Raw genomic sequence first — 13,005 nt, 5'->3', positions numbered from 1 at the left:
CCCTAGCAAATTTTCATCTCTTGTTTTGAAAACATCATTCTATTTTACCTTATATCAAGCTGTATTTACAATGTGAGGTTAAATAATAGAAGGTTCCAACATTCCAAAGAACAATGGCCTATCAAGTCCTTGCTGTCTGAGATCTTTTATTTCATCAATGTCTCACTTACCCCTCAAGTATGTCGCTCATCAACCATCCCATGGAGGAGAAAGACCTTTTACAATACTAAAGTATCTTCAAACCACAGTAGCAACAACAGACTCAATTTCCATTAAAAGCCAAAAACAAAAACACAGAAACACCTCTCCCTTCCCTTTATTAATTATATATTTGGCAGTAACTCAGCTGTTTAGATATTCAGGGTAGCCCTTTTGTCTTATGATGGTTATAATGGGTATTAATATCAAGTTTACCCCTTTTTACAAACCAAATTCAGATATGCTAGACAAAAGGGGGTGGCTTAGATTTGTTAATCCTCACAAGTATTTCTTTTACACACATAAGTTATGGAGCAAAGGGTAATACTGGCTTTAATTCTTAGTCGTGGCTGTGTCACAATACCTTACTCTTAGAATATGGTCTCACCATTTGATGCTAAAGTTGATGTGCAAGTGGTACTAATGGAATTTTCTCACCAGCCAACTGTGCTTGTAAGGGAAAAAAAGAAGTCAAATAAAATTTTCCAAGCTTTGATTATCATACAGTGCTTCTGCCACATAGCTGCCCTTCCCTACTTCTCAGCCTTCCAAAAGACACAATGGCTTCTATTAGGCAAACGTGGCGCCACAACAGTTATTATAGGAAGGAAAAGGCATTCATCCCTGGAATATTTTAGCAAGTGAATCACAACAGACTAATGTCATAACTCACGTTCTAAGGCCAAGAACAAGAATTACATGGTTTATTTTAAGACAGCAGAAGAGCAAAAAACAGATTGAAAAACATATGATACCCCCTCCAGCTCAAAGCTCCACAAACAGCAATGGCATTTGCAAAATTCCGTGTGTCTTCTCAAATGTGGTTTCAGTTTTAATGTGTGTTGACATCTTTCTCTGTGTGCAGAATAACTGAAAGAACAACAATTTGTGTCCCGCTCCCCACCTTACCCTTTTCCTATAACATGCAAATATTATGAATGAACCCATTGTATTTATTTTGAGCAGCCGTCCATCATGAGTGGACAGTAAGATGTGGTTTTCCTTTAGTTATTCTAAAACAGTATATTGCATGCTTATGCATTGAGCAATTGAGCCAGCATAATGCAGAAAAGACAATAACAGAGGCTCCTTATATCCCCTCTGGAGAAGAGACTAATGAGATAGGCAAATGAGATGATTGAAAAATAATTTTATTTTCCAAAACAAATAAATAGTAAGCAAACTGAATGCAGAAATTGAGACACACACAAAGAACTAAAACTTCAAATTGTCATTTTAAAAATAATGAGTGAAAAAAATTAAAGGGCTCTAACATGAAACAAATTTGGGAAGAAAGAGAAAGAAACAACATGCCAAGAACTGTACTGATTAGGAAGTGGGCAATTTAATTTCTTCATGAGAGTAAATCTCCAGCATGAATTAATTTGCTTCATGCTGAGTCCTGCTGGCTTTTCTTCTTTCCTCAATCACTGTTTATTTCACAAAATCAGCACTCACCTATCTTCTCTGATTATTTAATTTCAGGAGGATTTTCCTTTCACAAAGCAGTTAGCACAGCTAAACCCGACTCTGCGTGCAATGTGTAAACACATTATAATGGCCTGCCTAAGTGTCGGGATTATTTATTTCATTTTGGAGACAACATTGTTTGGATGCTCTGCTTCCCCTCCAGTGAAATCTCTCCATGAGATTCCTGAATCGACTTCCCACTGTGTGCATCTTTCATTGACATTTACCAAAGGCACAGGCTCTGATAAAAAAAAAAATCAGGAAAGCAGTATTCAAACCATGAGATAGATATATATATATATATATATATATATATATATATATATATATATATATATATATATATTCTTATTTCTAAAAGAGAGATGGGTCTTGGGATATAGCTGATGGAACTAGTAAATAATACAAGAGATAGCATTTTCAAATGAAAACTATCATTGATTTCTTCATTCCTAACATCTCTATGGATGCTAAACTTTTCTGGATTGCCATTTTATGCATAGAGGTCAGTAGAAAAGCAAGGTTTATTAAGATTCAGGGATATGACATTTAAAAAATGAGACTAGTATCTCAATAGATTTCTCTTGGAAGAATATTTAAATAAAGTTAACTTGAAATATGGTACAAGCACTTAAAAATAAACAACTAAGAATCCTCTAATAATTGTCACATAGTTTGTTTTTCACTTTGCCTCAAGGACAAGCATGACGCATAGAGCCTTTTCCTTTTATCTTTATTTCAGCTTCTTTACTGCTTCTGATTAGTGACCTCAATTGAGACTCATTTCTCATTGCAAAGGCTGCTAATGGACTGTTAGAGCCTGAATGTGTCAGGATGGAATATTCCTTGTTCCCAGATCCAAGACCAGATTTTTCCACCCTTTGTCCATCCTCCCCAGAGTTCTGGAGGACAATTATCAGGTTATTCAAAATGATAATTGTGTTTTCCACATGATTTAAAAGAAAGTTAAACTTTATTATGGTTCATGTAATGATATTTATAGTTTTTATGTTTAAAAACAGGTTGTCAGTTTGCCTCAAAATTAAGCCAAGTCATTTTCTTATCAAAACTCATTACAAAAAAGACATGATCATGAAATCAAAGATTCATATAGATCTTCACGGTGAACTTTAAAACAAGATAACCTCTCTGATTATTAGCCTATTGTGATTACACTTGTATTTTTTTACACCATGCTTTGTCACTTTAGAAACATGAAAATGCTGCTCATTGTTGCTAGGAGATGGGTGGCTATGGCAACAGTTGTGGGGCAGAGCCAGATGGAGCGCCTCGAGTGTAGTCAGGTTTAGGCTCTTTCTTGATCTCCAAATGTCTCCATGGCAGTCCTGAGCAAGAAAGCCCCAAATCACTGACTCTTCAGCTTGCTTCAAAGATCTGCCACATGGTTTCTCCTCACATGTCAGCTCTCCCCATTAACAAGTGTCTTTTTGTTGCTGAACTATATATACACTGTGAGGTTGTCTGAGAAAGAAAGAAAAACAAAAGCTGGATAACAAGGGGGATTATCACTATTTAACTGTGTTTTCATACTGTTATTAATTTAGTTCAGATCTGGTGCCATATGCTTCCCTTCGTAATTCCACTGCACTCCTAGTGACTCTTGTGAAGTCCCATGAAAAGAATGAAGGCAACATATGGTTCTAATAGAGGTTCATTCATTCCTCAGATTTATGGCTGTCCTAAAGTCGTTCACCATTATGTTTAAGCCACTCCAATTTCTCCATAATGGAGCATATTCACTGAAGAACTCCTTACCACAGTCATACCTAGTAAGGAAATGCTTCCTTTTCTTTAAAAACTTGGAATGAGGTGAAAAAGATGAACTTCTTCCTCTCATAACCAAACAAAAAGGTATCAGGTTAAAGTCATTGATGTTCATAGAGATTATACCTAGTTTTAATAGTTTGCTTGTTGGATGACAAAAGACCTAACAAATTTACTCATCATTTTCATCATGTCACTTCTCAAAAAACTAAGACTTTCTACTACCTACCACCTCAGATCCAAACTCCTGGAACATGTCATCCTCCATCAGCAAAATTTAATCTGCTCCACCAAAGGAATAATTACCTCTCCCTTCCCACCCCTGCACAGTTCCTTCACACAGATTATTTCTATATCTTTGTGCTGTCATTTCTCAAAATGTGTTTCCATCATGAATACTCATATTGGTTTGAGCCCTTATCAAGTACCTATTAGTTACCTGCACCTGTGCTAAGTACTATTATTTAAAGAAGAGCATAATGAGAGCTCCACATAATCAAGGAAGGATAACAGATTCATAAAACTTAGAAATGGATGTCACTGTGTAAGTGCTTGGTTATGCGGTACTTATTTAACCACTATTCCTTATTTGATGCACATAACAATACTGTGTCAGTAATATCATTGCAGTTAACAGATAAAAGAGTTGAGGCTCAGAGAGTGGAAGCAACTTGCCCCAAATCAGAGAACCAGGTGACAGTGAAACTGAGTCTAGAACCTCTCTATCTCACTTCAAAAATGATAATCACTCTACTAATCTGACACAATATGGCATTTTCAGTAACATAAATGTGTATTGTTCTAGGCCAGAAGCTAGTAAGTAACAGCTCCATGGGGGAGAGGGATCAGAAAAGATTTCCTAGGAAATTGAAGCGGGTGTGGGGTGGGGGGGCAGGTGGTTAACCTACAAATAAGAAGTAAAAGAGGATATTTAGTAGAAAGAGGATATTTTAGGAAAAAGAATAAATTTAGAACTTGAATTAACTTTTAATATCAGTCCACTCAACTCTCCCACTTCTCTTTTCTAAGTGAGATCAATGTCTACTTCTTCCTTAACATCACTAATATTCATATTAGCATTGATTATGTGGTGTCATTCTCCTCTAAACACCAATAGCACTTATTTCCAATAGCCCTTCAGACCTGGATTAGTATGATCTTATGCTGCTCTCAGTTTCCTGAACTATATACATTTTGAGGGTAAGCAACACATCTTTTATCCACTTTGTGTCTTTCAAATCACCAAGAGCTATGCCAAGAACACAACAGATGATCTGCACCCACAACTTATTGGCCATAATAGCCTTTGATATCTGTATCATGTTTCATTGTGTGTAAATTCTTTCATTTATGTAGTCTTTATAGATACTTAATAATAACCCAGTGAATTATGCTGACTTGGTATTGTAAGTTCCCATTTTACAGATCAAAGGAAACTGTAATTGAGTATAGTAATTAACTGGAAAACCCAAGGTCACTAAGGTGATAAATCGACGCTATGCACAGGAAAAGAATCTAACTTCTCTCTCTACTATGAAAATGATTGATAGATGGATTGACTACCATGTTTTAGCAAATATATCAAGTTTCATGTCCACATTAACAGTGTTCTATCTATAACACAATTTTCACTGTCTTTATATAGATATCCAACCAATTTTATATCAAAGAAAGAAACTACAAGATATTTTACTTAATTAATTCAACCATTTAGTACTTGAACCTAGAGCAAAAAGAGAAATTTTGAAATTCTGTATCAATTTGCATGGTGGCTACTCTTGTCCACATGAAATTCCTGGATAAACCAGATTAACAAGCTTCACACTGATTGTAAACAGCAGGTGGGTATTTCCAGCCATCTGCTGATTTCTCCAGTTGAGAACCCTTGAAAAAGTCACTATCATGCTCGTGAATGAGTGAATGAACTGAATGGTCCTGGGTATTAATCAAAGACAGCAGGAAAGTAAACAAATTAGACCCTCCCTACAGAAGGCTGGGTACACTGTCAAAGTCCATAGGAGGGTACAACATGGGATTAAAAAATCTCCTTTACTCAAGGCGCAGTTTGCTTTTCCACAATGAAAATGGCCCTCATCAAATAGCCCTAGGAACTGGCCACTGTGAACACACGTGTTGAATAAGGACCAGAGCCTAAGTGAGCCCTTTGCAGGACCTTCTCAGCAAAACACAGCTTTGCTTAATTGAGAGTCAGACTTGAAGTTTCCTTGCCATTTTCAACTTATGATCTAGCAGGTTAACATTATAAAGCCTTCTCTAGGCTCAGAGGGCTCCTTGTATCTCTCGTCTGGACTGTTCTGCCTTGACACAAAGATAATTCTTCCACATGGACCACTGGGTCAGAATTCAAAGGAGGCATATGAGTGCCACTCATTGGTGATTTTGCTGAGAACCTTATGGCCATCAGTGTCTCAGTGTGTTTGCTTTTAGCACTCCCTCCCCCATTTCCCTCCTCCCCTAATTCACATTATTCTGCACCTGCTGTTCTCTCCACTTAATATAACATTTTGAGATATGGAATTTGTTATTGTTTTAATTTCTTCTCACCTCCAGAATATTGGCACATTATTTAATACATAGTATCTGTTCAGTAGACATTACGTAAATTATACTAACTAAATGTGAGGCACTGTATTCAATTGTAGAAATATAACATTAGTTAAAATTCCATTTTTTAGATGTTTGTAAAATATTCAACTTCACTAACAGATGACAAAAATTGTTTTTCTTTTTTTTCTTTCTTTTTTGCTGCTGAAGCAGCAGCAACAAACAATATATTTTATTTTTCACCTATGTGCTTAAATATTTTAAAATTTCTGCTTCTTCCTGGTTTTTTTTTTTTTGTTGTTGTTGTTGTTGTTTTGCATCTATTTTTTAACTTATAATGGGACTTCTGTGCAGTCCACACATGAGATCCACTGCTCATGGTTTCAAGAGTCACTTTATAAGAAAATTGCCAAAGTCATTCAATCCTGATCAAATTCTTGATGACATGCTTCATGACTTGCTCTGAAGACAAAAATTTGTATCCTTGACTTATCTCACCAGCTTTCCACAATTCCCCAGCTCCTGTTTCTTTAGTCCTGGTAACAATTTCCTCCTGCCTGGGATATCTCAGCTCTTATCCTATCTACACAGTGAGCCCCATGGCCCCAGAGGAGAGCCAGCCCTTGTCAACAACCTAAGGCCACCACCATCCAGTATACTGCCCTCTGTTGACTGTGCTCATCATGACCGTTCTCTCCTCAACCAACTTTTTTTGGGGGGAGGGGGGGTGGAGAATACTTCTTTTTAAAAAAATTATTATTATTATTTATTTATATATGACAGCGGAATGCATTACAATTCTTATTACACATATAGAGCACAATTTTTCATATCTCTGTATACATAGTATATTCACACCAATTCGTATCTTCATACATGTACTTTGGATAATAATGTCCATCACATTCCACCATCATTTCTAACCCCATGCCCCCTTCCTTCCCTTCCAACCCCTCTGCCCTATCTAGAGTTCATCTATTCCTCCCATGCTCCCGCTCCCTATCCCACTATGAATCAGCCTCCTTAGATCAGAGAAAACATTCAGCCTTTGGATTTGGGGAATTGGTTCACCTCAATCAATTTTTAATGGGACTTCACCCTATCTGATAAGTCTTCATTTTCATCCACTGTGCTAAGTAAAAAATAGCTCACATAAAAGAGTTCTGATGTTTAAAAAGTACCAGAGTTATTCTTATTCTTTCCCTCAATGTATTTCTGGTTTTATTTTGTTTTTTGAAGGATGGCATGGCTGAAAATCCTTTCTGTATCCACACTCCTTATGGGCAGAAAAGTATTAATTTGTCTTATGAGTACATTAGTTAGTTCTCATAATGCACTTTTTTACACTGAATTCTCTGTCACTTTTTTTTTCCTGTGAAAACTACATTGTTTTCTCTGTGGGAAGGCCATGGAAATAGGAAATGTAGTTTAAGAAGCGCACACAGTGTGTATCCATGTCATCCTGGAAGCTATTGATTCTGCTTCTCCCTGAGTTTCCGCTTTCAGTTTCAAGCTGTTATAAATGTTACTGTCCACAGATTACTAAAGAGATTCTCTTAAAGTGGTCTGATCACTTCCAAATCCGTCAAAATCTGTCTTTTGAAGATGATGGGAAGATTTTGTCTTAATATTTAAAAATATATTTTAATAGAGCCAAATTTTATAGGGTATGGATCTGTTTCATAAATTGTATTCTCAGACCCTTAATTTATTTATGACAAATTGAAAATAGAAATAGTAAATATAAATGAACCTGCTATGGTCTAAGTGTTTCCAAAAAAAAATTCATATGACAAAATCCTAGCTCTCAAGATGGAAAGAATTAGGAAATGGGGTCTCTGGAAGTGAATCAAATTAGTGCCAATATAAAAGAGACTCCAGAGAGTCTCTTTTATATGATGGAAGCCTTCACTCCTTCCACCGTGCAAGGACTGAGAATATGCCACCTATGAAGTAGAAAGACTTCCTAGCCTCCAAAACTACGAGAGATAAATTTCTGTTGTTTATAAGTCAGACCAGTCTATATTAGTTTGCTATACCAGCTCAAATAGACCAAGATGAAACCCTTAGAAATCCCCCAAACTACGTTATGTACCTATTTCTATTTGTTTCCCTATCACCATAATAGGTAAACACCAAATAAGCACTAGTAAATGTCTGTTCTTTTGTTTTCCTATCTAATCTCTGATCATGAAAAGTAAAAGCAGAAGAGATTACCTAAGAGCAGACAAAAGATGGAAATTAGGCGAAACAAAGAGACTGTATAATCTTCACATTAGACTGATCAATTTAACATTAATAAGATCTTTCTTATTGTTTTATAGATTAATATATCTATCTGATTTTTTTAAAAGAGTTCATTAAGGACAGGGAGATATAATTCATTGGCAAAGCATTTGCCTAGCCCTGGGTTCAATTCCCAGAAAAAAAAAAATTAACATGAAGTATACCTCTAAAAAAAGTACATTTTTAAGTTAGCAAACTTTATTGTTATTAATCACATTGATTTGATATAAGCTCTTAATATTTTGGAAAAATAATCACTATACATATGTGTTTATTGTGCTTTGTTTTCGGGCTATTTTGTTTGTTTTGTTGTTGTTTGTTTGCTTTTGTTTTTTTATGGTACTGGGAATTGAACCCATTGCCTGGTGAGCAAGCTCTCTACCACTGAGGTACATCCTCAGCCTTTTTTTTTTTTTTCAGATAGGGTCTAAGTTGCCCAAGCTGGGCTCAAAACTTGTGATCCTCTTGAGTCAAGCCTCCTGAATAGCTAAGATCACAAGCCTGTAGTACTATGACTTGAAAATGGTCTTTCTAACACAAAAATGGGGCTTTAAACTGGTGTTGATTCATATGAATGGCTTTGATTTAAATCTCAAGTTGGAAGCTGGGCATGGTGGTGAGTGCCTGTAAGTCCCAAAGATCTTGTGGACTAAGCCCAGAAGTTCAAGATTAGCTTGGTCTCAATAAAAGTGAAAGGAAAAAGAAAAAGTAAAATTGGTGTATTTGTTGACCTAAACAAAATTCCTTTTGATTCCCTTCAGTGTAGTTCTTAGACTATTATATTGGTAAGAATTCTAATACAGTCTGTGGATTTTCTAAAAAAATGAGGTTGGCAGATAAGTCACCAAATCAGTTTGTACTCTGCTAACTGATAAAAAACTAATAGATTCTATTTGACACCTAATTTTCTCTTTACTTCTCAATAAAATGAAAAAAAAATGGACAGTTTCATTATGTAAAGGATTAAAACACATTCTAAGTGAATCTTCAGGATAATCTTTAAGTAAATACAAAGTGAGCCTCTTCAACCCTGACTAGACTAAATTAAACCATGTAGTCTAAATATAAAAAGTCATAATTTCAAATAGTTGATTTCTAGAGGTATTCCTGTTTTGGGTTTAAGATATATGAGTACTCCACCCATGACTGTGTGGCTTGATTTTGGCTGGCTTACTTTTAATTAGTGCATAAATTTTCATATATAGAGGTTAGCTGGAGAATAACATACCAACTAGGACTGAGACAGATCTTGGATCATCTTGTAACATTCTACACTAAAACCTTACCACCCTCTTATATTGACAGTTTTTGACCACACAAATGAATTAATCTTTTTCTAAAGGCAATTTATGTTCCCTGCATACTAAAAACCAGCAAGGTGATGGGGTACAAAGTTACATTCTGCCTTTATTTAGATTAAAGGAGTTTAATTCAAAATGGTCAAACAACTTTTTTTAAAAATAGTTTTTAGTTGTAGATGGAAAATACTTTTACTTATTTGTTTATTTTTATGTGGTGCTGAGGATCAAACCCAGTGCCTCACGCATGCTAGGCAAGTGTTCTACCACTGAGCCACAACCCCAGCCCAAACAACTTTTTAATAGAACAATTAAAGTTATATATTAAAATATCAAGTGGTTTGGTAACTTTTCTCTCCAATGCATCAAGATATCAAACTTCAAAGCCAGTGAGTTAAGACTCCATCCATAGTTATAGGATCTTTGTAAAACAACATCTAGTACTTTGTTTTCTCGATGGTAAAAAATGAAGTAAAGAGTTTATAAAATTGCCTGCAACTTTGATAAGAGCTGAAGAAATGTGAAGAGGCCTGAAACACTGACTGGCATATACTAGACACTCAATAAATGTTAGTTTGTCTTCCCCCATCTCCAAAATACTTTCCTAATATGTCCTGTAAATGTAGTTATGACCTTGCATTTTGCAAAGTTAGGGAACTTTAAGATACTTTTACAATTTGGATACCAATCTTTTCAATATGTTGAATGCTCTTCTGTGTGATTGCAACAGCAATGGAGGCTGAAGCAGGAGGAACACAAGTTCAAGTTCAGCCTTAGCAATTTGGGAGACCCTCTCAGCAACTAAGCAAGACCTTGTCTCAAAATAAACAGTAAAAAGGACTGGGGATGTAGCTCAATGGTAAAGTGCTCTTGGGTTCAATCCCCAGTACCAAAAAGAAAAAGAAAGTTCTCCTGGCTTGCAAAACACTACTGTTTGATATGCTCCTGTATAAAGCTTCTTTTACAGGAAACAAAAAACTAGAAGATAAATCCAGAAGTATAAATCCCTGAAAAGAGATAACACCATGACTTGAATTCATACCAGGTTTAGAGGACTGATAACAATGACCACTTTTCTTTGATTAGTGTGGGATGAGCAGGAGTGATAGCACAAGGGAAATTCAGAGAAGTAACCTGGGCCCAGAAGTGGATCCAGAAAGGGAGAAAATGATCTTGAAATAAAAGACAAAGTAAAGACAAATTTCAGCAAATTTTCCTTCAGCCCAAACTCTGTAAAAGGAGATATGATTTACATCACAGTGGCTTTAAAAAAACAAAAACCTTCTGTCTGATGGTGGTAGAGAGTCTACTTTAATGCAGATTTATTTTGATAATCACCATATTTTCTGTTGTTGGTAATCAGACCAGAACCTCCATGTGAGGCATAATTGGCGATGGCATAATTGGAAACATGCATGTGTCCACAGTGGGGTAGGCTCTGCCACAGGTATTGCTGGCAGTGTATGTGTCTTTAACATCCATAACCGGTGTTACAAAATGGTGCTTTCAGGTCTGCTTTCCCCAGGGTTCAAGGAATAAATGAGAGCTATTCAGTGGGATTTGCAGAAAAGTCATGGAAAGTCTTAGGTAAAAGGCTTTCAAACCAACTGGTGTTTCTAATCCTTGACACTCTGGAATGGCTAGGAGTTCCAATGGATGCTCTGAAATTATTCTGGATCTAACAGAAAGGCAGCCAAACAAAGAAGCAAAAGAAGGGAGAGTTTTGTATTGTTTTGTTTTGTTTTCAAACCCATATCAATGACTCTTTGTGGCATGCTTCAGCCCAAGACACATACCCACTGCTTTAGTCAGGAGTGGTAGCCTGTTGGGAAAATATCAAGTGATTTAAGCAAATGCTGAAAGCACCAAGCTGTCAAACTTGAGCATTTATGGTCTTTGATTGCAAACTTATGAAGAACAAAGACCATGTGTATATTCTGAGCCAGCATTCTATGGATACTCAGGGAATATTAAGCAATAACACTTGATTGTAGAAAGCCTTTAAACGTCCTCTCTGACAGGCAGGCTAGAATCCTTAAACTATAATGCATATTTTATATTCATTCTTAAGCCAGTGCCTTCCTAGTGGTAAAATATTCTTCCTCTTACCCACTGAAGTTAATAAAACGTTAGTTGTCCTTCAGTAGGAAGCTAAATATAATTTCTTCTTACAGGCTTTCTCTAGCTATTTCAGCCCACATTACAATTTCTCTTGTAATTAAAGACAGTATGATGATTTAATGCTTTGCACTTGCATTTGTTACTTTTCATTGTTTCTTCTTCTTGACTTTAGATCCATTTTCTCAGCCTCTTTTTTAGTTCATTGTGGTGTGGACTATGCCTGATCATTCAAATGCTAGTACCAATTCCATTCATTCTTAGCCAGTAGTATATGATTATTTAATAAAAAAATAATTAATTAATTGGAAACCTGTTATATTTTTCAGGTCCACATCACCATTGGTTGTAGATGGAATGACACTTATGCCCTGACCCTCATTGTGACTACATTTGGAGATAGACCCTAGGAGGAGGTGACAAAAGTTAAATGAGGTCATACAGTGAGGCATGAAGCCAATAAGACTGATGCCCTTGTAACTGGAAGAGACACTAGAACTCTCCCTCTCCACCATGAGAGGCACAGTGCAAAGATGGCTGCCTGCAAGTCAGACAGAGTGCCCTCATCTGAAACCAATCTGCTGAACTTGATCCAGGACTTCCAACCTTCAACACTGAGAAAATTAATTCTTCTTGTTTAAGCCTCTCAGTCTTACAGTATTTTTCTCTGTTAGCCCAAGAAAGTTAATATGCCATGAAAATAATAAAACATTTAAAAACGTATTTAAACAAATCCAATATGCATGTTTTCAACATAAAGAATGATGTTCAAAACCATAAGAAATCAATTCCTTAGCTGAAGTATACAAAGAAAGAAAATATTTGTATGATTCTGATAGAAAATTTTGCCTTGTGTTTTCAGTAATGTAGTGCCAGTGTTCGAAAAAAGTTCAAGAGAATAGCTAAGGATAGCCCTTAAAAATGTATGAAGAGAAACAAAGTCAAAATAAACATTTAAAAAGAAAACCGCTAATTGTAAAGTAACAAACATCATTACATAGCTTTTATTTAGCTCAAAAATAACTTCATAAAAAGCTCTTATAAGAAATACTTCTCTGACATTGGTTTGAAAACGACAACAAAATCTAAAATTGTTTTGGAGCCCCACGCTTAACAGTCTTTGGTGACCAGTAGGGGGCAGCAAGGCACATCAGATCCTTCCAAGTCTGGAACTTGGAGGAGGCTGGCTAAGTTACCTAGAAGTGTCTGAGATCAACATGAAGCATGGCAGCATCAAAATAGAAGGAGATGGTAAAAAATACACAGGTCAAAAATTTCATGCACA

Source organism: Marmota flaviventris, chromosome 5 (assembly GCF_047511675.1).
Source record: "Marmota flaviventris isolate mMarFla1 chromosome 5, mMarFla1.hap1, whole genome shotgun sequence".
NCBI classification, from domain to species: domain Eukaryota; kingdom Metazoa; phylum Chordata; class Mammalia; order Rodentia; family Sciuridae; genus Marmota; species Marmota flaviventris.
The sequence above is the reverse complement of the archived record's forward strand: the minus strand, read 5'-3'. Positions refer to the sequence as shown.